The 24,763-nt window shown below is 46.0% G+C and overlaps 1 protein-coding gene across 2 annotated transcripts in view; it reads left to right on the top strand.

The window, feature by feature from the left end:
* Positions 1-24,763, top strand: part of DHRS7B (dehydrogenase/reductase 7B) — a 62,830-nt gene that overhangs the window by 3,364 nt on the left and 34,703 nt on the right. Inside the window, exon 1 of one of the 2 annotated variants that reach the window (XM_069983630.1) lies at positions 19,531-19,590. The exons of the other annotated variant lie outside the window; for it this stretch is intronic. The gene's annotated coding sequence lies outside the window, so the exon portion shown is untranslated. Of the gene's footprint in view, positions 1-19,530; positions 19,591-24,763 lie in introns of those variants that run through there. 2 annotated transcript variants of the gene reach the window in all.

The raw sequence follows: 24,763 nt of genomic DNA on the forward strand, positions 1-24,763 counted from the left end.
AGTGTACTAAATCCAATAAAACACAGTACCAGATTACAAGTAACAAATATAACCACCACATACTGACTTACACCACCGTTGCTACTGACTAAAATCGTCTGTACAAAGATCACTATCACCTCATCCAGTCATATAGAGGTAGCCCCAGCTATACAGTGCAGTTATATCAGGTGACTCACAGGGGACGTCTTCTCTGATCGGAGTTCTTCCCTTTTCATCTTCTTCTCCATCTGCCCTGGGCCATTATGAGAACTTCTCTGAGCCACGAATCCACAGAATCTGTCAGACAGACAGATTAGGCTCCTCACTCTTGCCTCATCTCTCTACAAACTGCACATCTGTTTCGGCCCCTTTACGTCCTCATTTAGTGAGTAGGCTGACTGTGACCCCCCCCCCTTATAGTACGTGGTCCATTATATCCCCCGTATAGATGGCCCCCATGTTATCCCCCGTATAGATGGCCCCCATGTTATCCCCCGTATAGATGGCCCCCATGTTATGCCCCTTATAGATGGCCCCGTGTTATCCCCCTTATAGATGGCCCCCCGTGTTATCCCCCTTCTAGATGGCCCCCCGTGTTATCCCCCTTCTAGATGGCCCCCCGTGTTATCCCCCTTCTAGATAACCACCAGTCTTTGCGAAAAGAAAAAAATTAACTCACCTGCGGTTACAAGTGGGAATGGGAGGGGGGCAGCGCAGTGGCAGGCCTCGAGGGACCCCGCCCCTTGCTAGCGACCGCAGTCGCTACGCTACTGGTCAGACCCACATCACCCCAGTCCTCTGTCAGACCCACATCACCCCAGTCCTCTGTCAGACATATACAGCAGGGCTCCCATTTACCTCCAATAGAGTATTCTGCCAGGAAGGGACTGTTCACACTGGTATGGATTGTGCTTGCAGTACTACAGGGAGTCCCTCTACAAACAGCTGCTCTATGGGTGCAGATTTATCCCTTCATTTACCCACTAAATTCTACCCTAGGGCTGCCAGGAAAAAAAACAATACAGCCTAAAGCCATGTTCACATGGTGTAAGACGCTGGCCGTTCTGTGACCCGGCCAGGGTCACAGAACGGCCGGTGTCCGAGAACATCATCCCGGCTAGTACTGCAGTACTGGCCAGATGATCTAAGTTTCTGATGAATTTGGATGCGGGCACAATTTTGTGCACCCGCATGCCAACTCGCCATTCCTTTTGACCTTTTCTCTGTTTATAGTCTGTTCCTGGCTTTGGCTTTAAAACTGTCCGATAAATCTCTCTTTGTAAACACGCCCTAAGGCCGTGTTCACAAGCTGTTGAATAACGCCTGCCAGTTAAATTTAAAATAACGTCCGTTTACATTCTTTTTTTTTTTTTTTTTTTTTTACTTAAAGCTTTTTATTGAAAGAAAAAGATTTACAAACAGCAGTGGATGGTTAAAAAATGGGCAATAAGCCCGACAAGTAGCAAAACATACAAACGTGTAACATATTTTCAACTGCGTATCGCATGAATACAGCAAAAATTAGCAATGCAAGATGCAGAAGTCAAACATCCAAAATAGAATACTTTCAGCATGAAACCAGAAGGAGAACAAGTTAAATAAAGCATATCAGGAGAGGCCTGAAAGGTAGCCTATTACCAAACAAAAGGAGAAGGGAAGAGTAGAAGGAGGGAGGAAAGGGCGGGGGGAGAGAGGGGGCCAACACGGTCCTGGCAGAAGAGAAAAGATCTGTTCAAGAGGGGAGGGCAGCCCCGTGAATTCAGTCCTGCTGCGCTGTGGCGCGATTCTTATAGGAAGGCGAGTCCAGAAAGGCCGCCCATGGGAACCACATCCTAGCTGTAGGCTGGAGTCTATTATGGAATTCCGCTGTCAGCTCCTCCATTCTCTGTAGATGGAGAATCTCAGCAAACCACTCAGTTATCGTAGGGGGAGTATCAGACCTCCATCTCCTCGGTATCACTGTCTTGGCTGCCAGCAATAGGAATTTAATAAGCCCCTTTTTACATTTAGCTAGAGATCCCGGTAGCATTATTAGTAGGAGAGTAGCAGGATCGTTGGGCAGAGTCGTTCCCGTGATTTCCCTTATTATAGCAATCACTTCCGTCCAAAACCCCTGTAAACTGTTACACCCCCACCATATGTGAGACATGTTTCCTCTGGCCAATCCACATCTCCAGCAGGTGTCAGGGACAGAGACATATAATCTATGAAGCACAGTCGGGACTCTGTACCAACGCGACAGGATCTTGAAGCTCGTCTCCTGAGCCCTGCCGGAGATCGAGGATTTATGGCAAAAGAACAGAGCCTTCCCCCAATCCTCCCCCGAAAAGGTGCGGTTCAGTTCAGTCTCCCAACCCAACTGAAAAGTCGTCTTATAAGAGTCCTCGGGAGTGTTCAGTATGGCGTATATAAGTGATATAGTGTGCGTGGGGGGTTCGGCCTGAACACAAAGGCCCTCAAACACTGTAAGCTGTCTGTGAAGGTTGCTGTTGTGTGTCAGGGATCGGTAGAAGTGTGACAGCTGGAGGTATTGCCAGTGCAGTCTGGGTGTTCTGTCTGACTCAGGGATGAGTATCTCGTACGGGATAAGGGATGCCGTCGCGCATACGTCCCTGAAGCTAAGATGACGCGTTCTGGGGAAGTTGAGGAATGAGGGGTCTGCATGACCTGCGGGAAATTCAGTATTGCGCAAAATAGGGGTGAGAGGGCCATTTGGTTCGTAAAGGGCTAATGTGGCCTTTGTGTATCGGAACGTCAGCAGTACGGTGCGGGATACTAAGGGCAAGGATGACAATTGGGTACCCGTCCACGAAGTGGGTTTAATCCACAGGAGGGACGGTAAAGAAAAAGGTGAGATGACATTTTCAAATTGCACCCATAGTTTGGAAGTCAAGCCATGGTAGCTATCAAGGATCCTAGTGGCTACTGCGGCAATATAGTATTTATACGGGTCCGGGAGAGCCAGACCCCCCCTCTGCCTTGACAGAGATAGGGTGGACCGCGCCAAGCGGGGTCGTCTCCGTTGCCAGATAAATCGTGAAAAGAGACGATTAATCGCTTGGAAGTAGGAGCGAGGGAGAACACTCGGAACGGTCTGAAATAGATACAGGAGTCTGGGCAGCAAATTCATTTTGATTATATTAATTCTGCCCAGCCACGAAAAGTCCCTCCTGTCCCACTTGGCCAGGTACACCCCGAACTGAGACAACAGAGGGGCGAAATTCAGGGCAAAAGTGTCCGTCAGCCTAGCCGGAATCTGGATTCCTAGGTATTTAAAAGAAGAGGTGCGCCAGACAAAGGGAAACCGCTGTTGGAGAGGGGAGACTGTATCATGGGGCAAAGAGACATTAAGGGCAACGCTCTTGGAGAGATTAATCTTGTAATTGCTTACCCTACTGTATTCAGCAAGGGTGTCCATTAAGGACGGCAAAGAACTCTGTGGTGCTGTGAGATACACAAGCAGATCATCAGCAAAAGCTGAGCATTTTAAGTGCAGCTCTCCAAGCCTGATGCCCCTCACGCCCTCGTTTAATCTAATCGCCCTCAACAGATGTTCCATAACCAGGACGTAGAGGAGTGGGGAAAGGGGGCACCCCTGTCTGGTGCCATTACATATCGTGAGAGGGTCGGAGAGGGCCCCATTGATTCTGATTCGTGCTTGTGGATATTGGTATAGTGCTAGAATGCGCTCCTGCATCACCGCCCCCAAACCAATGCCCTCTAGGACCCCTCTCAGAAAACCCCAGTCCACCCTGTCAAATGCTTTCTCAGCATCCAGTGATAGTAGCATACAGGGTGTGTTGGAGGCATGAGCATATTGGATTACAGAGAACGTTTTCAGAGTATTATCTCTGGCCTCCCTCGAGGGTATGAATCCAACTTGGTCAGGGTGGACCAGGGCTCCGAGGAGGGGTGTCAGCCTCTGGGCCAGCAGCTTGGCATACAACTTAGCGTCAGTGTTGATGAGGGAGATTGGTCTGTAGCTTGCGCATAGGTTCGGGTCCTTACCCTCTTTAGGTATAACGGTGACATGTGCGCTAAGAAAAGACGATGGGAAGGGCGAGGAAGAAGAAATTCCATTAAAGGTCGCTAGAATATGTGGGGAGAGTTCAGATTGTAAAATTTTAAAGAATTTAGCAGTGTAACCGTCCGGGCCAGGGCTTTTGCCGGAGGGGAGTGAGGTTATGGCAGTGCAAGTTCGTTAGCACCAAACGGAGTTTCCAGTTCCGTCAGGGCTGCCGAATCTAGGCGTGGAAGGGCTGTGCGGGTGATGAAGTGTAGCTTATCTTCCCTGGTGACCCCTGTCACTGGTGGTAGATGATATAGGTCAGTGTAATAGCGCTTAAAGGCATCCAGTATTTCAGAGGTAAGCCTAACCACCTGGCCATTGGAGTTCTTTACGGATTGAATATATAAGGAAGCTCTTTTATCCCTCAAAGCCCTGGCTAGAAGTCTACCTGATTTATTGCTGTGCTCGTAGGCAACACTTGCACATATTTGTCTATACCTATGATGCTTTTTTTCTAGGAGTTTCGTAATCTCACTGCGTACCCTTATAAGTTCCCTGCGGTCTTCCTCTGCTAGCGTCGACTTATGTCTCAGTTCTAAGGTCTGCAAGGTGTCTAATAGTTTGTGTAATTTACCAGCTGCCACTCTCTTTAACCTGGATCCATGCTTTATCAGAATACCCCTTAAGACACACTTGAGGGCTTCCCACTTCATTTGTGGTGAAGTGTTGTCTGAGCTATGGTCCATCTCAAAGTGGCTGATAGCTGTTTTTAGGTCAGCTAAGCATAGGGGGTCGTTGAGCAGAGACTCATTGAGTCTCCAGGTGAACGATTTTGACATGGTCTGAGGCAAAGAGAGCTTACAGTGGACGGGAGCATGGTCAGTTAGGAGTATATTGCCAATGGATACCGAGCGCAGTCTATCTAACAGGTGGTGATGGAGAAGGATATAGTCTATTCTACTGTAGCTGTTGTGGACATTAGAAAAATGGGTGTAGTCACGGGCGCCTGGATTGGCCAAACGCCAAGCATCACATAGCTGCATGGCGTGTAAGTCTCTTCTAATTTTATTACGTTTATTGCAAGGAAACGAAGACAGACCCGAGGACGTGTCTAAGGATGGCATGAGCGGAACATTCAAGTCTCCACAGACAATCAGGTGGCCTTGCTGAAAGGTGTTAAGGTCATCTAGGGTTTTGGCTAAGAACGTCTGCTGATTATGGTTTGGGGCATACACATTGGCAATCGTATACAGTTGATTAGCAATAGTGCAGCGTAGGAAGACATATCGTGCCTCAGAATCTGTCCTCGTCTCCAGGACCTGACATGGTAAGGATTTATGCAGCAAAATAGCCACTCCCCTAGTCCTGCCTTCAGGGTTGCTGCTATGGAACCACTGTTGATAATAGCGGTTCCTGAAGGCTGGAATCTTATCTGCCTGAAAGTGGGTTTCCTGTAAACATAGGATTTGTGCTCTCATTTTGTGCACTGCATACAGGATTTGCGATCTTTTCTCAGGAACATTAAATCCCTGAACATTCAGGGATGTAATGTTAAGTGTTTCCATTGGAAAACAAGAGGCATCTAGTGAGGCAAAACACAAGAGAGAGCACTATGTCGACACCACAAGGACCGTGTTGGCAAGAGAGGGGGAAAGAGGGGAAAGAGAGAAAGAGACAGACAAAGAAAGCAAAACAGCAACACCAAAACATAGGCGGCAATATTTCTAATTCGTACAACAGGTGTACTAACACTATCAGATGGGGCACTATCATCTGAGTACCTATTAGGGGGTATAGGTGGGCAGCTCCTGGTCATGGAGCCCTAGTCGGCCATCACTGTAAACAAACATAATGAGCAAACAATTAACTCGGGGGGATACACTTATAATCCTAGTATTGCATAGGGGCAGTGTGTTAGGCAAAGAAAACCCTGAGAGAAACCTAACAGAGTGCGGAGAGCTCTCACGTGTCCCGCAGCTGTTGTGGCGTTTAAAGTTCAGAATCCGAGCGAGACACACTTCTTCTCCTTCTCCTGGTTCGTTGTGGTCTTGGTGCCAGGGGTCGGTGGGAGTTCTGGGAAGTGGAGGGCTCCGGCTGCCATCCCGTTGACAAGGGGTTGCGGAGAATCGTCTCCCAATCCGGGAGGGAAACACTTGGAAGCCCAAAAGCCTGCAGGAAAGCTGGTAAGTCACATGGTGAGCGCAAAGAAGCAGTCTTGTCATTAAACCTGGCATGGAGGGCAAAAGGAAAGCCCCAGCGGTACGTGATGTTGCGGGACTGCAGTAACGCCAGCAAGGGTTTTAAGGCTGCTCTGAGGCGAAGGGTACGTCTCGAAAGATCCGGAAAAAGAAGGAGTTTGGCCCCATCAAAGTCCACTTCAGGAAGTAGGCGCGCTTTCTGCATGATTTCCTCTTTAATTGAGTAATAATGGATCCGACAGATCACATCACGTGGCCTAGCTGGGTCACCACTCTGCGGCCGAAGGGCCCTATGAGCTCGGTCAATGTCAATGTGAGTTTCAGGTGGGCGTCCCAGGATCATATTAAAGACACCAAGTAAGGTTGGGTGTAGATCAGCGGCCCGCGTCGCTTCGGGGAGGCCGCGAATTCTAATATTGTTGCGCCTGTTGCGATTTTCAAGGTCGTCCAGGTGCATGAATAACATTTGCTGTTGAGAAGAGTGGGTGGACAGTTCGGTTCGTATTTCCTCTAAGGATCGCTGGACCGTGGTCTGAAAGGTTTCCAGGTCGCCAACTTGAGTTTGCAAGGTGGAAATGTCCTTTTTGACTACACCCAGATCCTGCTTCCAAGCCGCTTTCAGGTCTGAGGCCATGGTCTCTATATCCTGCTTAGAAGGTAGGAATGCTAAGAGGGCTTGCAACTCTGGGTGGGCACTAAGGATAGCAGCCGCTTCACCTTGAGGCAGGGTCGATGACATCTGCGCAGGCTGGGGGCTACGGATAGGCACCGAGGTCGCACCCTCCGTTGACTGTTTCGCTGTCACCCGGACAGGGAGCTGAGAAAGGTGAGCTGGTGCAGCCATAGTAGACGGTGACTCTTGTGCAGACTGAGTGTCTAAAGTCCCTGGAACCAGGGGCCAGGACCTGGTCGCGTTTGCAGAAATGTAGTGGGTGTACTGCACTTCAGGAGCAGTGAGAGGGAGGATAGTCCCAGAGGAGGGAGTACTAAAAGAGTCACCAGAGCACCTTTCTCTGGACTGGGAGGTCCCCGGTGCCGTAGCAGGTGATGGAGGCCCAGAACAGTCCTGAGGAGAGGCAGAGGTTAGGTGGACAGCATACAGGGCAGCTGTTGTAGGAGACTGGGAGACACTGAGCCTATTCAACCCTGACACAGGAGTCCTACTGTGACCCAGGGTCCCTGGACTCTGCTTGTTGTGCTTATTTGGAGTCAGCACAGAGTCTGCTGTGGGGGGGTCAGACCGCTCGTGAGGGCAAGATGGCGGCGATCTGTCACAGGGCAGCGGGAGAGAGTTGGAGTCTCCGGGATGGGATAAGCAGCTGCTGCCCTGGTCCCCCGAATGTTGCTGCAGCGGTGCCCAGTCACTCTCTGCTTGTGACTGACTCTGATCCGCCCTCCCCTCCGTCGGGTGTAGACTCACAGGGCAAAATGGCGGCGCCTCGTGGCGCAGCTGCGGGGTAGCTGCCGATTTCTCGGGACCCCGTGGCTTACCCCCAGTCTTGCTCCGGTGCTGCGTGTCAGGGTGTGCAGGCGGATGCGGGAGATCGGCGTCCTGGTGAGTAGCTGTGCTGCGGCGGGTCTGTCTCGCTCCCTGGGTGCGCGGCTCTGCACAAGATGGCGCCGGTTCCCGGTTCACACTCACCAAGTCCTCCGGCAAGCTGGCGAGGGGAGCGAAATAGTTAGAGATCGGTGTCAGAGGGGACTAGGGTGCAGCCGGCACCTTCCTGCTGGATTTCGGTTTCTTCAGCCCCATGAAAGATGCTAAAAAGCCCCCAAATGCTATGGCCTAGGACGGAGCTCTCACTCCACACGTCCTTCTCCTCTCATGGCAAACCACGCCCCCCGTCCGTTTACATTCTTAGGCTGGGTTCACACACTGTATACTTCAGGCAGTATTTGGTCCTCAAGTCAGGTCCTCATAGCAACCAAAACCAGGAGTGGATTGAAAACACAGAAAGGCTCTGTTCACACAATGTTGAAATTGAGTGGATGGCCGTCATATAACGGTAAATAACTGCCATTATTTCAATATAACAGCCGTTGTTTTAAAATAACAGCAAAAATTTGCCATTAAATGACGGCCATCCACTCAATTACAACATTATGTGAACATAGCCTTTCTGTGTTTTCAATCCACTCCTGGTTTTGGTTGCTATACAGCCTCACAAATACAGCCTCAAATATACATAGTGTGAACCCAGCCTTAAAGTGTATGGAAACCACGGCCATTGGGTCACACACTGTATAAAATAACTTAGCGGCGGCCGTCAAATTAATGTTTGTGTCATTAATTTGCAGCCGTTATTGCGTGAACAGCGAATGTTATTTGTTCACATGTAGTTTTTTTGTTTTTTTTTACTGTCCTTTTTATTAAAATTAATGGACCTTTTAAAGGGTGACTTTAAAGTTCTGCAGGTACAGGATACACTGTGAAAAATCTGCTGCTATTGCAATCAAAAGCACTGCTGGAAGAAATCTGTGCCTGGAGCGTGCCTGCATTAGGAGACCTGCAGCAGGTTTTTTTCACAGCATATCCTGCAATCTGCGAAGCTTAATAGTTACCCTTTAAGTAAAGACACACCCAAAACGGCCATATTTCACTGAACAAGAATAACATTTTAGCAGCTGTTATTGCAATTACGGCTGTTGAAATGTGCTAAACCATGGCTGCTGTTTGGTACTCAAAACAACACCCGTAGAAAATCGTTGTGTTTCCAGGACTCCCTTGGGCAGCATGTAACTTCTCCAAGCGCCAGGAGTTGAATGCCAATCGCGGCTGAACGGGACAGTTTTCTGAAGTTCTCTCAACTTTACTGGTTGACCCATCTAGGGGTCCACGGAACGATTATCGTTCATAATCTCGCTCTAACGACAGCTCGTTAACAATCATAACCAATAACACACGTGGGAACTTTAACGATATATGTAGTGTAATGATTATTTTGCGGTCGTTACATGGTCGTTTAAAACGTTCGCTGGGGTGATCATGACCATACAACACACCTACTTTTTTTTTTTTTAACCTTTTTACGAACGACTGAAAGACCAACGATTTTTTTTCAACATGCTGTAAAACAATTTTGAACGACAATATAACGATTTCGCCTTTGTCGTGCGCTCGTTTACATCTCTTCTACGAAGCGATTATCGTTAACAAGCAGTTGTTGGAGCGAGTTTATGAACGATAATCGTTCCGTGGAATAGGGCCTTCAGTAAACATTAACGTGTGATATGAGCACAGCCTTAGAGAGCAATTGTAAAATATTGCATACAGAAAACTGTAGAGGTTTCTGGTTAAAAATTCTATGATGGGGTCTACTAGGTTTCTGTGTTAAAGGGGTACTCCAGTTCTTAAATTTTTAAAAAATATATTTTTGCCCATTGTATAGGACATAATAAAGGCTGTAGTCTTACCTCATCATTAGTGTTGAGGGAATTTGCGAACTTTCAGGTTCGGCGGAACCTGAAAGCTCAGCTTTGACTCCCAGTGGCTGAAGAAGTTGGAATCCTATGGCTGTATTCATGTTTTCCAGGACTCTCTAGGGCTGCATCCAACTTCCTTAGCCACTGTGAGTCAAATGCTGAGCATTTGGGTTCAGCTAGTTGGCTCAACACGACTCTCCATGCTTCCCTGGGGTCCCCAGCTGAACTCTCCTGTCACTTCTGAGACTGAATTATGTTGGCAATGACAGCCAATTACTGGCCATGATGCTTTCCCACTTCAGACAGTGATTGGCTGAGCAGGCTGTCACTGACCAGACCAATTCTTGAGTGGTGGTGGAAGTGTTCAGAAGGGGACCCAAAGAGGCAGAAGGAGGACCTCAGGGGATCGTGGTCGACAAAGAATCGGCCCTTTAATTATTTTCTGTATAAGAGTAGCAGTACCCAATTAAAATGGTTATCAAGGGTTTCAAGAAACTGCACCAATTTTGTCCTCAGTTGGGGTGTGGTTCTGCGTCTCCTTTCCACTGAAGTGAATGGAGCTGAATTTTAATACCACACACAACCTGAGGACACGGGTGATACTGTGTTTTTTTTTTTTCCAGAGAACCTTCTGATATGCCGCAGTAGCTGTGTATCTCCGTAGTACATAGCCATTAGTACATAGCCCCTCTCCTCCCCCGCATTGTTTATAAAATCGCTAAATGCTCTTATGCAAATTACTAGCATAAAAGCATTTAGGGCGTTGCTCAGGGCCCGAGAGCCCGCCCCCTCCTAACCTGCCCTCTCTGCATATTCATAACTGCATAGTGGACTAAAGAGTGTATAGACACTACCGCTGTGCAGGGAAGCAGTCCTGCCGGGGACAGGCTGCTTCCTGCGCATGTGTGAATCCCCCGGTCCGCCGCCGATCCTTCTGGAGGCTTCTAAAGACATAAGTATAAAGTCTATCTTATACTCATGTCCTGAGGGACCTCAGGGAGGATCGGCGGACCGGGGGATTCACGCATGCACGGGAAGCAGCCTGTCTACGGCGGGACTGCTTCCCTGCGCAGCGGCAGTGTCTATACGCTCTATAGCCCACTATGCAGTTAAGAATATGCAGAGGGGGCTGGCTGGGTGGGGTGCGGCAATGCTCTACGGCCCTGAGCAATGCCCTAAATGCTCTTATGCTAGTAATTTGCATAAGAGCATTTTACATTTTACAATGCGGGGGAGGACAGGGGTTAAACTAATGGCTATGTACTATGGAGATACACAGCTACTGCGGCATATCAGAAGGTTCTCTAGGAAGAACCTGCTGATAGTACCGCTTTAATCCTGGATAACCCCTTGTTTTCACCCAGATTTGATCTGTCACTGGGAATGACTCGTGTGCTTCTCCTCACTTGTTCTAGCGATGCAGCGGTGACATTGTGCTGCTATTGGACATTACAGTTTCACCTGCACACAGTGTTTGGGATATGCTGCCGTCCCCTCCGTGTCTCAGGAGCAGAATGCTTTTTAGGCTGTGTCTCCACATTTGCGTTTCTCTTGTTCAGAAGCAAAATCTGTGTCTGGACTGTGCAGTGTAATCTGTATCACCAGGAGCGTCAAGTTGTTTATAAGGCTAGGTCCACACTGCGTTTTTGCAATCCGTTTTTTGCAAAAACGGATGAAAAAAAGGATGCATTTGTGTGCATCCGGTTTTCAATTGACTTACATTGTAAAAAAAAAACGGATAATTTTTTTTTTAACCGACACAAAAGTAGTGTTAGCTACTTAGTTAGTTTTTGTGTCCGTAACAAAAAACTAATCCTTTTTTCTCTCCTCATCTTCACGACGGCACCACAGGAGTTAACTCTACCCCCTAGGGACAGGAAAAAGCACAACACGAGAGGTTAAAAGCCCCTCCCCTTCCCACAATCACCAGTGCTTTTTCCTGTCCCTAACAGGGCAGGCACGAGAGGTGGGGATCCGTCGGGAAGATGAGAACCCCATGAAGATAAAAAGACAAGCATTACCCCTCAGCTGGGTCGATCGAGGTACGCCCTCCTTCCTCCCGGGAGCAGCTGTGGATCTTCGGGTCCGGGGTAGCAGGATGGTCCAGGCTTCTGGCCATCCTGGTGTGCGGAGTCTGCCGGAATCCCGCCCTCCGGGTCGGCTTTCCAGAGCGCAGGCAGACTCAGTATGGACCCGCCGCCGGGTAAGTAGCAGCGGACTTGCGGCCAGGCGAGTGCGGGGTCTTCTCCGGTGCGGCCTGGCGTCCTGACGTACTTCCGGTCGCGCGAGTTTACCGGAAGTGAGGCGGCGGGTCACAGTGACGTCCTCACGTTACGTGGGGACATACTGACGTCACACCCGGAAGTAGCACTCCGGAAGCGCGAAATTCAAACCGCTGGGACAAGGTACATAAGAGGAGCGGGTCGTCCGATCTGATGAGGTCTGATCAGTCGGGATGGAGTCCTCTTCCTCTTCGGCAGCCGCTGCTGCGCCTGATAAGTCTCCCAAGGTGTCCCAGGTGGTGAGTGCTCATATATGTGTGTGGGTATCTATGACTACTCTGTGGGTTGGGGTTCTGTACTATTGTAGCACACCCTCTCCTACTCCTTATATTTTTGCACTGGGTGTTACCCTTAGTGTATTAATATCCTTGTTCTTTTAGGATAAGGATAAAGATAAGGATAAGGATAAGGAATCAAAGGAGAAATCTAAGACGATCCCTACAAGGAGATGTATTACTTGTAATAATCGCCTATCATCATCCTATAAGAAAAACATTTGTGCCACATGCATTGCGGACATTGTTAAAGAGGACAGATCTTCATTTCTTGATGAAATTAGGAAGATGATGAAGGATGAGATAAAAACATCTATGCAGACTACTGCCCCGACAGTAGTAACTCCTGCTCCTCCTGTGATTCCGTTTATATCTCCAGTATTACCAGCTTCAGTGCCCACTCCCCTTAACATAGCCCCGCCAGATCCAGCGGCGGGTAGTGTATCAGGAGAATCTTCTCGATCTAAAAGACGAAGATCTTCGTCCTCAGAATCTGAACATGAATCCGATCATTTATCAGACTCTGTAATTATCTGTGAAGAGGAGGTTATCACAGAACAGCGTCCTAAAAGATACTTATTTCCCACCGAGCGCACAGGACCCTTTATTGATGCGGTAAGACAGGCCCTTGGTATGGAAGTAATACAGGAGGACATAAATCCCAAAGACAAATTGTTTGCGGGACTTAGAGCAAGGGATAAGACTGTGTTCCCCATTCATGAGACCCTTCAATCTCTGGTGTTGGATGAATGGAAGGAACCAGAAAAGAGATTTATGATTCCAGGGGAAATCAAAAGGAGACTTCCCTTTAAGGAAGAGGACATTGTAAAATGGGATGAAGCACCAAAAATTGATGCACAGTTAGCCAAAGTGTCTAAAAAGATGGTGCTCTCCTTTGAGGACTCTTCACAACTAAAAGATCCCATGGATCGCAAAGCAGAGAGTCTACTGAAGAAATCATGGGATATAAGTTCCTTCTCAATAAATAACAATATCGCAGCTACAAGCGTGGCCCGCGCTATGCAGGTGTGGTTGGAACAACTGGAGGACAATATAAAGAGAAGTGATAAGGAAGATATATCTAATTCCATTACACTTCTAAAAGATGCGGCGGCCTTCTTAGCTGATTCTTCTGCCGAATCAGTAAGAGCAGCAGCCAGAGACGGGGCACTTACTACCGCTGCACGTCGTGCATTATGGTTAAAGGACTGGGCTGGAGATAATACATCCAAAGCCAAATTATGTGGCATCCCTTTCGAGGGTAATTACGTATTTGGAACAGGTCTGGATAAAGTTTGTGAGAAAACTTCAGACAAAAAGAAGGCCTTACCAGAAGTAAAGCCTCCAAGAAAGAAAGAACCCTATAAGAGACCTAGGTACCAGGATCAAACGGTAAATAAGGGGAAAGCGGGAGGCCGTTGGAGCTATCAAAAAGGGGGAAAAAACAAGAATATTTTTTACCCCGCCAAGGCCTCTCAGGATAAACAATGACAGAGGTCCAGTTGGGGGGAGACTGACCAGGTATGGGGAGACCTGGAGTCAGGTAACGCAAAATCCTTGGATTTTGGACATTATTCAGCAGGGCTACAAAATAGAATTCTCCCAGCCTCCTCCCAAAAGATTTCTAATATCCCGCCAATCCTCTCCTCATCTACAGCGGGAATTACTGGACAGTGTAAAGAAACTTATTCTTTCAGAGGTAGTAGCTCCAGTCCCAGTGACGGAACTTGGGAGAGGACACTACTCCAACCTGTTTCTGGTGAAGAAACCAAACGGGTCTTACAGACTGATCATAAATTTGAAGCCTTTAAACAAGGCTGTGACATACAAAAGATTCAAGATGGAATCAATAAAGACCACCACTCCTCTGATATCAAAAGACGCAGTGATGGCTTCGATAGACCTTACAGATGCGTACTACCACATTCCTATTCACGCATCATCTCAACGCTACCTAAGATTTGCACTGAGGATGGACGGTAGGGTTCAACATTTTCAGTTCAAAGCCCTTCCCTTTGGGATCTCTTCTGCTCCCAGAATCTTTACAAGTGTCATGGGGGAGGTAGCCTCTTACCTACACTTAAAAGGTATAAGTATTGTCTGTTATCTGGATGACCTTCTTTTGATTGCAGATACCCCTCGGAAGCTTCTACAAAACCTAGAGGTGACATCAGATCTTCTGAGAAACCTAGGATGGCTTCTAAACGAGCAAAAATCGGACTTAAATCCAAGCACACAAAAGGTATTTCTGGGGATCCTTTTGGATTCTTCCAGACAAATGTCTTTTCTCCCTACAGATAAAAAGTCTTCTTTAATAGACAAAGTAAAGAGCTTCAGACGTAAACGATCCTGTAAAATTAGAGAGGCCATGTCACTAATGGGATCATTCACAGCCTGCATCCCTGCGGTGCCCTGGTGCCAGGCACATTCCAGGATCCTACAAAATCACATTTTATCCTCCTGGAATCATCATAAATCAGGTCTGGATAAACTAATGATTATTTCTCAACAGGTACTCAGGTCCCTCAACTGGTGGCAACACCCAGAAAATCTTTCAAAAGGTGTCCACTGGAATCCAGCTCCCAAAATTACGATGACCACGGACGCAAGTCTGACGGGATGGGGAGCACAAGTACAGGGACGTCTCCTTCAGGGTCTATGGTCCCCAGAAGAAAGGAAACGGTCATCAAACTACAGGGAATTGTTAGCAGTCTTGATGTCCCTGAAACAAGCAGAGGAAGATCTAAAACATTGTCATATACACATATTGTCGGACAATATAACAACAGTCGCACATCTTCGTCACCAGGGCAGTGCGAAGAGGAATGCTCTACAGAACATCTCGGCCAAGATATTTCTATGGGCAGAAGGAAATATTCTTTCACTCAGTGCCACTCATCTTCGAGGCTCGGAAAACGTCAATGCAGATTTCCTAAGCAGACACACAGTCCATCCAGGAGAATGGTGCCTCAACGACAAGACATTCCTACAGCTGACCAACAGATGGGGTCAACCACAGGTAGATCTTTTTGCCACATCTCAGAACAAGAAGACACGACACTTCTTCTCTCTAGATCCCAGGGATGGGGCATTGGGAACAGATGCATTAGCGCATTCCCTGGAACTACAATCTGGCATACGCCTTTCCTCCTATTCCTCTGATACCCAGAGTCCTACAAAAGATCTTGAGGGATCAGGCAACAGTAATCTTGATTGTACCTTACTGGCCGAGGAGATCGTGGTTCGGTCTACTTCAAAACCTCACAACAGAACCACCGATCCAATTACCGCGGGAACCGGACCTTCTATTTCAGGGCCCTCTTCTCCATCCAGATCCGGGGTCACTGAAGCTATCAGCATGGATCCTGAGAGGTGCATGCTGAGAAGTAGAGGTCTCTCGGAAGACGTGATAACTACTATTCAAAAAAGTCGAAAACCTGTTACAAACAAAATATACTCGAAGATATGGAAAGTGTATTGTTCCTGGTGCCCCACTAAACCATCCTTTCCAGCCGACCCGAACATTACACAAATTCTAGACTTTCTCCAAGCAGGTCTCCTTAAAGGTCTAAAACCAGCTACTTTAAGAGTCCAGGTTGCGGCTCTATCAGCTATCTACGACTATCCCATTGCTGAACATAGGTGGGTTAAGAAATTTCTTAGAAGTGCTCAGAGGCAATCACCTTCTGTAAGGAATCTTCATCCACCCTGGGACCTCAACTCAGTGCTTGAAGGTCTCACCAGAGCACCCTTTGAACCTCTGGAAGAGGCCGACATTAAGCTACTCTCATACAAAACTGCATTTCTTGTAGCAATAGTGTCTGCTAGAAGAGTAAGTGAACTACAGGCTCTTACTATCCGAGAACCCTATTTCCTGATACAGGACGATAGGGTTACATTAAAAACCGACCCAAACTTCCTACCAAAGGTGGTTTCATCCTTCCATCAGTCTCAGGATATAATTCTTCCGTCATTTTGCCCATCCCCTAAAAACGACTTGGAAAGGAAATTCCATACGTTAGACGTAAAGAGAGCAATCTTACAATATCTAGATGCATGCAGCTCTTGGAGAAAAGAACAATCCCTATTTATTCAATTTCAGGGGAAAAATAAGGGCAAAAAAGTCTCAAAAAGCGTTTTGGCAAGATGGATTAGGAACGCTATAGAACAATCCTACATTCTTCAGAATCTCACTTCTCCACTGAGAATTAAAGCCCATTCCACCAGGGCAATATCCACTACCTGGGCAGAGAGAGCTTCAGCTTCGATTGACCAGATTTGCCGAGCAGCCACTTGGTCCTCTCCGCACACCTTCACGAAGCATTATAGACTGCAGCTTCAGAGAAATGAAGACCTAACCTTCGGGAGAGGGGTTCTTCAGGCTGTGGTCCCACCCTAAGGTAAATGGTTGGCATTCTCCTGTGGTGCCGTCGTGAAGATGAGGAGAGAAAAAGGTATTAGTCTTACCGGTAAGACTGTTTCTCCGAAATCTTCACGACGGCACCAACACCCCACCCTATACTGTGTATAAAAATATATATATAGTACTCACGTGGTGCCAAAGGTTGTTATAATACACTGGTGATTGTGGGAAGGGGAGGGGCTTTTAACCTCTCGTGTTGTGCTTTTTCCTGTCCCTAGGGGGTAGAGTTAACTCCTGTGGTGCCGTCGTGAAGATTTCGGAGAAACAGTCTTACCGGTAAGACTAATACCTTTTTTTTTTTTTTTTTACAATGGAAGTCAATGGAAAAACGGATGAAAACGGATGCTTACAAATGCATGCTTTTTTTCATCCTTTTTTTGCAAAGAACGGATTGCAAAAACGCAGTGTGGACCCAGCCTAATGGTGCATTTACACAGGCAGATTTATCTGACAGATTTTGGAAGCCAAAACCAGGAATGGATTTCAAAAGAGGAGAAATCTCAGTCTTTCCTCTATGACCTGTTCCCTGTTTATGGTCTGGGCCTGGCTTTAGCTTAAAAAATCTGTCAGATAAATCTGCCTGTGTAAACGCACCATTAGGCTGGGTTCACACTACGTATATTTCAGTCAGTATTGTGGTCCTCTTATTGCAACCAAAACCAGGAGTGGATTAAAAACACAGAAAGGATCTGTTCACACAATGTTGAAATTGAGTGGATGGCCGCCATATAACAGTAAATAACTGCCATTATTTCAATACAACAGCCATTGTTTTAAAATAACAGCAAATATTTGCCATTAAATGGCGGCCATCCACTCAATTTCAACATTGTGTGAACAGAGCCTATCTGTGTTTTCAATCCACTCCTGGTTTTGGTTGCAATATGAGGACCATAATACTGACTGAAATATACGTAGTGTGAACCCAGCCTAAGAAAGAAATGCTGTTGCTACATCAGGTTTTGCCAATTTCTGCTTATCAAGGGGAATCTAAAAACGCATGCATTTCTCTTTCTAAGCATTTTCTTTGAAGTTCTCAAGCATAGCCTCAGGGTGCGTTTACACGTACAGGATCCGCAGCAGATTTGAAGTTGCAGCTTTGCTTTGAATCTAAAGGCCCTATTCCACGGGTCGTTTAGAGGAGCAATTTTGTTCGTATTCGGCCGATATCTGCCGCTACGAACGATATTCGTCCCGTGGAATAGAGTGCAACGATCAGCCGACATCGTTCATGTCGGCTGATCGTTGCAGTTGCTTGTTTTTCAACATGTTGAAAAGCAAGCGACTGATATAGCAGCGATCTGCTGCCGTCGCTCCGTTGAATAGGAGCATCGGCAGCAGACGCTGCTATATCCTATGGGCTGCCCGGACGATCAGCGATCCACCGGGCAGCCCCCCCGCAGCTCCCCGCACTCACCCGCTCGCTGACGCCGCGTTGAATAGCGGCGGCAGCGAGCGGGGAACGAGGAGCAAACGAGCGCTAATAGCATAATCTGCGCTATCAAATCTGCTGCAGATCCTGTACGTGTGAACGCACCCTCAAAGAGTACCTGACCTTAAAAAAAAAAAAAAAAGTGTCATTAGGCATAGAATGAATTGGATCCTTTCCATTCTACGTAAATTGACATTTGCATTTTTGGGATTGTAGGCTTTTCCATCACTATTGGACCTACACTGAATTAGCGAGCTGCCGGGGAATGGATGGCATGGCCCCTGTGCTCTCTCCTGTGCTGTATCCTGATCACAGTGGGTCTTAGCAGTGAGACCCTCTATGATCAATACATTTTGACATGCCTGATGATATATTTCAAAAGTTATTTTTAATGACAGGTACTCTTTACAATCAATGAAGCTGCAGTGTGGCAGGGGTTTCCTCCGACTGGGGGGCGGGCCGACCCGTCTCCATTGCTTCATCCCCGGCCATGTGCCAATGAATAGATCTGCACTAGCACCATTGTATCCATAGCCGAAACTTAAAGCGAATGTACCCGATGGTATATTCGCTTTAAGATTATGCAGGGACTGTTAAACTTTAACATACACTTCATAGGGACTGACAGTTTTTTTTTTTTTTTCTGGCTAGTATTCTGTTCTATTCTACGATGTGGACAGTGTACTACTATTTTTATGCTTTTTATATCTAAATAAAACAAGATAGAAAAATTATGTTAAAATAGGTCAAAATCATGTTCTAAATAGTTTCTCCCAAATTAGCCATGTGTATCATGTAAATCTGACGGTTCTTGAGTTACTGAAAGGTGCAGTTATAGTGCGGAAATTTACACCAATTCAGTCACAACTAGGGATGGTCCGAACCGAGTTCGGTTCGGGTTCGTACGAACCCAAACTCTCGGTAATGATACCCGCTGTCTGCCCGCTCCGTGCAGCGGGCGGATCCAGCGGGAGGGCCGCCTGGAAAACTGGGATATAGCCATAAGCTGTATCCCAGTTTTCCAAGCGGTCCTCCCGCTGTATCCACCCGCTGCACGGAGCGGGCAGACAGCGGGAATCTGATGCCGAGCGTTCGGGTTCATACGAACCCGAACCTCGGAGGCTTCGGACCATCCCTAGTCACAACCATGTGGAAATGTGGCCACTCAGGTCTGTCACTGATTTATAATAAGCAATGGTTTCAGATGCTGTCATATTGCAGAGCTAAGTTTTTGTCTTTATTCTCTCTATAAGCATTTCTTGTGTAGTGATGCTGCCGATATTACCAGCTTTATTGCTCTTATAGGTAGTGGACGTTTCTATTCCTGTATATTATATATTCCTATATTTTCCTCTATTCCTATATTATATTATACTTGTGTGCATCTGGTATGTGGCTGTGGATGTACTTTGTTAAAACCTGGTGTTACAGAGCAGCCCTGCATAGTATCCTGACTTCAAGGACTTTGCCTCCCCAGCTTCTATTCTTGTAATGTCACATGAACCTTGTATGTCTGTGACAGTATGTGAACACTCAGGGGCTGCTGAGCTGTGGAGGAGAGAGCCGGTGAGTCTGTCATGTCCCTTTTGTATTATTTCATGTGTTTTCTTATGACTTTGTCTCCCTTTTATTGAGCCAGTTTTATGGCTATGTGCTCTTTTAGGAGACCTGTCTATCAGCATGTAAGTGTTAGGAATCTTACTGACAAGAAGAAGACTTTGCTTCTTCTCCTGGGGATATATAGGATGTCCAAGAACACGTGTCATTTGTCTCTGTTGTTTTCTTGGCATGTAGTAGAAACCAATGGTACAATATTTGTAGCCCTGTAAAGAACAATAAAAAGAATAAATGCAATAAGTACAACTCTAGGCTCAGGGTAAGTATAGATATGTATAGACATGCCAGGATTCATCACGTGGGCACAGCTCCAGCCATCTGAATGCAATTTACTTTCTTTACACGTTTTTCCTAATCCTAAATCCTAATGTGTTACTATAATTTTAAAAAAACTTTTGATGTGTCAAATGTCTTGATCAGTCATTGTCCGGATTCTGAGAACCCCCACTGAATGCTAGACAAGAGAGGCTTAAAGGGATTTTACTGAAGGAGGAAAAGTAACACTTTTTCTTGCTCTTTGTGCTTCACTGTGCGGGTCCAAAAGATATCACTGAAGTCGGTAAGATCAGCTTCAGGTTGTCACCTCCCTCTCTGTTATTACTGACAACTGTAGTAAGTCTCCAAGGAGCAGAAGGTACAATGGGAAATGTTTTCACTATTGTAAAAGAAAAATGAGGCAGCCGCCGCTAGAAACCAATCAGATTCCATCTCCCTTTGAAAATGAAAGTAGTAATCGTATTGGTTGCTAAGGCTTCTAACCCTTGATAAATGAGGCTGTATTCCAGCATGTCGATGAACACGTGGCTTATACAATAGTTTTGACCGCCTGCATTCACTAGCACGTGGGAACGTGGCCTAAAGGCACATTTACAGTATGACCACACTTTTCTAGTTTCCAAATGTTTAACTTTTAAGCATTTTCAACGCGTGAACTAACTAAATAAGGGCTGTTGGCTACTAGACTCTGTAGAATCATCCAGAATCAGTTTTGGAATAGCAACACAAGGAACCAAATGTTGTAAATTTTCAAGTAAAGAAGCAACTGTACAAAAATATGTGACTTTTTGACACAAAATCCAAGACTACACCAATTTATAAATTCCTACCTTTTTTGCTTCTTTTTGTTATTTATCTAAAGGACATACCTTTAAGGGGTACCTATAAAGATTCGCGGGCGGCAGGATACGCTATGTAAAAATCTGTAGCACCGCTCCTGCCATGCTCCCAATGCAGGCATGCGCTAGGTACGGATTTCTTCCAGCAGTGCTTTTCATTGCATCATTTGCTGGAAGAAATCGGTACCTGCATCGGGAGTGGTGCCACAGATTTTTACATAGCGTATCCTGCCGCCCACAAAACTTCTTCAAACTACTTTACATTTCAGCCACTCCTAGTCACTTAATTTATTAATAAAGTGGGTTTTTTTATTCATAGGGCTCCGGTCAATAAATAAATTGAGCACATGTGTGGCTTGCCATCCGTATCTCCACATTGCAGTCCATGCATGCAGGGATGTACCTATAGGGGGTGCAGTTGTACCCAGGCCCTGGAGCTAGAGGGGCCCATAAAGTCTTCCCCATTTGAGGAGGCCAGTGCTAATAATTAGGCATTATAACTGAGCAGCCCTGTGACAGATGTCTCACTGGGGCCACTGACTTAAAGTTATACCTCTACCCACTTGTATTGGAAACAACACCCCTATGCATTCTTAAATGGCTATACAATGTTGCCAAAACTCCAGGTAAATGTAACACAGCTATTGCAGAATGCATGGGGGGGGTCAAATACATGCTTTTATTTGCATGCATATGGGAACACAACTTAAGAAACCAATGCCAGCTGGCATAGATTGCCCTTATAATTAACTCCGATTACTTGTATAAATTATGTTGCAGTTTAGAGGGCTAAAATATCCTGACAGACTGCCTTTAATTATATGGTTACCTAAACAACTTATATAAAGCTTATGTGTATTATACAGATCAGGTAAGTGCAATGTGAATGTCAGAGATGAATCATGGACATGAAATGCCCTCCTCTCTGCTTCCAAGTCCAGCTCTGTGCATGGATTAAAAAGAAATGAAGCTGGATGAGGTAGTGGAATATGGGTAAAAATAGACCTCATCAGTACTGTTGTCCTATGTGTTAGCCTCAAGCAGTCAGATTATTTTTATAGGATTTGTTGTATGTTCTTAAAGAGTCACTGTCGTTAAATTTTTTGGGGCAAAAATCAATAGTCCAGGCGATTTTAAGAAACGTTGTAATTGGGTTTATTAGGCATATATGCCATTATTTGCATTTAAAAAGCCTTTTCCCAGCCCCCCCCTCTTCTCCTTTCTGTCATCCACTGCTCAGAATCAGGAAATCTCGACTTTTACCTCAGTCAGATCCTGTCTAATCTATGGAGAGGGGAGGAGGAAGGAGGGGGATTAGCGGGCACCTGAGAGCCAAGAAAAAAAGGATTACACAGCTGGGAAGCTGTTCAGAGTGCTATTCAGAGGTCAAAAAACTTTGTTGTCCTGTTTTGGTGCCTCTACTTTCTCTCTCCATAGGAAAACCATAAAGACAGGGGGAGAGCTTCAAACAGCTTTTTCATGATAAAAATTCATTTTTCAGCTAATAAACCCAATTACAAAGTTTCTTAACCCCTTCACGTCAGTAACATGTATATATGCGTTCCTACTGCACACAGCCCGTGCAGTAGGAATGTATATATACGTTCCTGACTGACAGGGTTCTTGATGTGCTGCAGGGATAGCGCTGCCACTCACATCACTGAGTCCGGGGCCGAACCGACTCTCATTAACCCCTTAAACGCCGCGATCTACAGCGATTACGGCGTTTAAAGCGACTCTGTACCCACAATCTGACCCCCCCCCCCCCCAAACCACTTGTACCTTCAGATAGCTGCTTTTAATCCAAGATCTGTCCTGGGGTCTGTTAGGCAGAGGATGCAGTTATTGTCATAAAAACAACTTTTAATCAGGCAGCGCTGTGTCTAACGGCCAGGGCTTACATTTGTATATGCATTAGGCTGGCACAACCTCTCTGTCCTTCCTCCCCACCCTCCTCATCATTAGGAATACTCCAGGCAGATTGCTTCCTATTCCCCACCTGTGGTAGCCCGGCACATGGGCTGGATCGTTAATACACCTGTGCAAAGCTTAAACAGCAGTAAATGTTCCTGGATCATTCCTAAGGGTACAAACCCACTTGACGTATTTGCTGCGTGAATCAGTCTTAAAAATAAGCAGGCAAAACGCAGGTTGGCTTTATACGATTGTTCTGCGTTAAAATACGCAATTGCGTATTTTTGAAGCGTGAAGCTTGTTGTTAGCAAAGTATCAGTTGTTAACAACCTGTGCGAAAAACGCATGTAGCTTCACACTTCAAAAATACGCAATTGCGTATTTTAACAACTGATGCTTTGCTAACAACAAGCTTCACGCTTCAAAAATACGCAATTGCGTATTTTAACGCAGAACAATCGTATAAAGCCAACCTGCGTTTTGCCTGCTTATTTTTAAGACTGATTCACGCAGCAAATACGCCAAGTGGGTTTGTACCCTTATAATGAGGAGGGTTGGGAGGAAGGACAGAGAGGGTGTGCCAGCCTAATGCATATACAAATGTAAGCCCTGGCCGTTAGACAAAGCGCTGTAGGATTAAAAGTTGTTTTTAGGACAATAACTGCATCACCTGTCGAACGGACCCCAGGACAGATCTTGGATTAAAAGCAGCCGTCTGAAGGTACAAGTGGTTTGGGGGGGACAGATTGTGGGTACAGAGTCGCTTTAAGGTGCTCAGTGACAGATCAAGCATCTGTCACTGAGTGATCGGGTCCTGATCGCATGTACTGACAGGCGGGGGTAGGCTCCTTACCTCCGTCCTGTCGGTTCAGCGATCTATGTGTAGAGTCTGCTCTCAGGTAGGCTCTATACATAGATCGCCGATAACACTGATCTATGCTATGCTATGGCATATTTATCCAAGAAAGAAAAAAATGCTGAACTTACGTAGCAAGAAAATTTAATCTTTTATTAAGTATACATTTTTAAAACAATTCATAAAAAAAAAAAGAAAACCTAACATTAAAAAGAACGGTGGCTATCCCGGAGGTGGTTCTTTTGTTTATTGACTCATACTATTTGCTGCAATCCCTGACCCACAACACATATTGTTCAACAGATGGATCAAGTGCAATACGCAATAAATAATGCTAAAAAATGCTATATTTTACAATGCCAAAGTGCTAGTGCATAAAATTCATTAGATTAGCATACATCATAACATTAGTCCTATGATCCACCTATTAATTGTTGTCACTACCCCACAAATTCTAGGGATCCAGCCAGTAAACTACCTTAAAGGTCCGTTATGTAAATCCTCCGGGACGCCACCACCCCGACGCGCGCCTTCGTCCGGGTGATTATAGTGTATGCAACAGAGCACAAGGCATTGCATTTAGACAAAAGCGTGAATAATATGCTATGGCATAGCAAAGATCAGTATATGCAATCTAATGATTGCATTTTTTACAGTAAATAAAAATGTTAAAAAAAGTGTAATAAAAAAGTGTTAAAAAAAACCCTTATAACCACCCTCCCCCAATAAGTTAAAAAAAAACCCTTGCCCATTATAAAAATAAATAAACATATTACATATCGTAGCGTGCGGAATTGTCCAATCTATTAAAATATAACATTATTGTTCCCGCACGGTGAAAGGAGTAAATGGAAAAAACAAAAAACGCACCAGGATTGCTGATTTTATTAAATTATATATCACAAAAAAATTCATAAAAAGCAATCAAAATTTTTCTGTTACACCAGTATGATATTATTAAAAACTAGAGATCATGGCGCAAAAAATGACACCCCAACCAGCCCTGTAAGTGGAAAAATTAAAGCGCCATGACTCTTAGAAGGCGGGGAGGAACATTGCATTAATTTGACCCGGGCTTTTGTGCATCAAAGGGCTCTGTTAGAATGGCGCCGTCACGGTGCTGTGGTCAGTTTTTTTGAACCGCGGCCCGGTTGCCGTGTACGGCGCCGTTCTATCCAGAGCTGAAGCACAGGAGGCAGGCCGGCCCACCCCTAGTGGGAGGGAATTCACTCCCCTC

The sequence above is a fragment of the Dendropsophus ebraccatus genome, chromosome 9 (assembly GCF_027789765.1).
Source record: "Dendropsophus ebraccatus isolate aDenEbr1 chromosome 9, aDenEbr1.pat, whole genome shotgun sequence".
Taxonomy (NCBI): domain Eukaryota; kingdom Metazoa; phylum Chordata; class Amphibia; order Anura; family Hylidae; genus Dendropsophus; species Dendropsophus ebraccatus.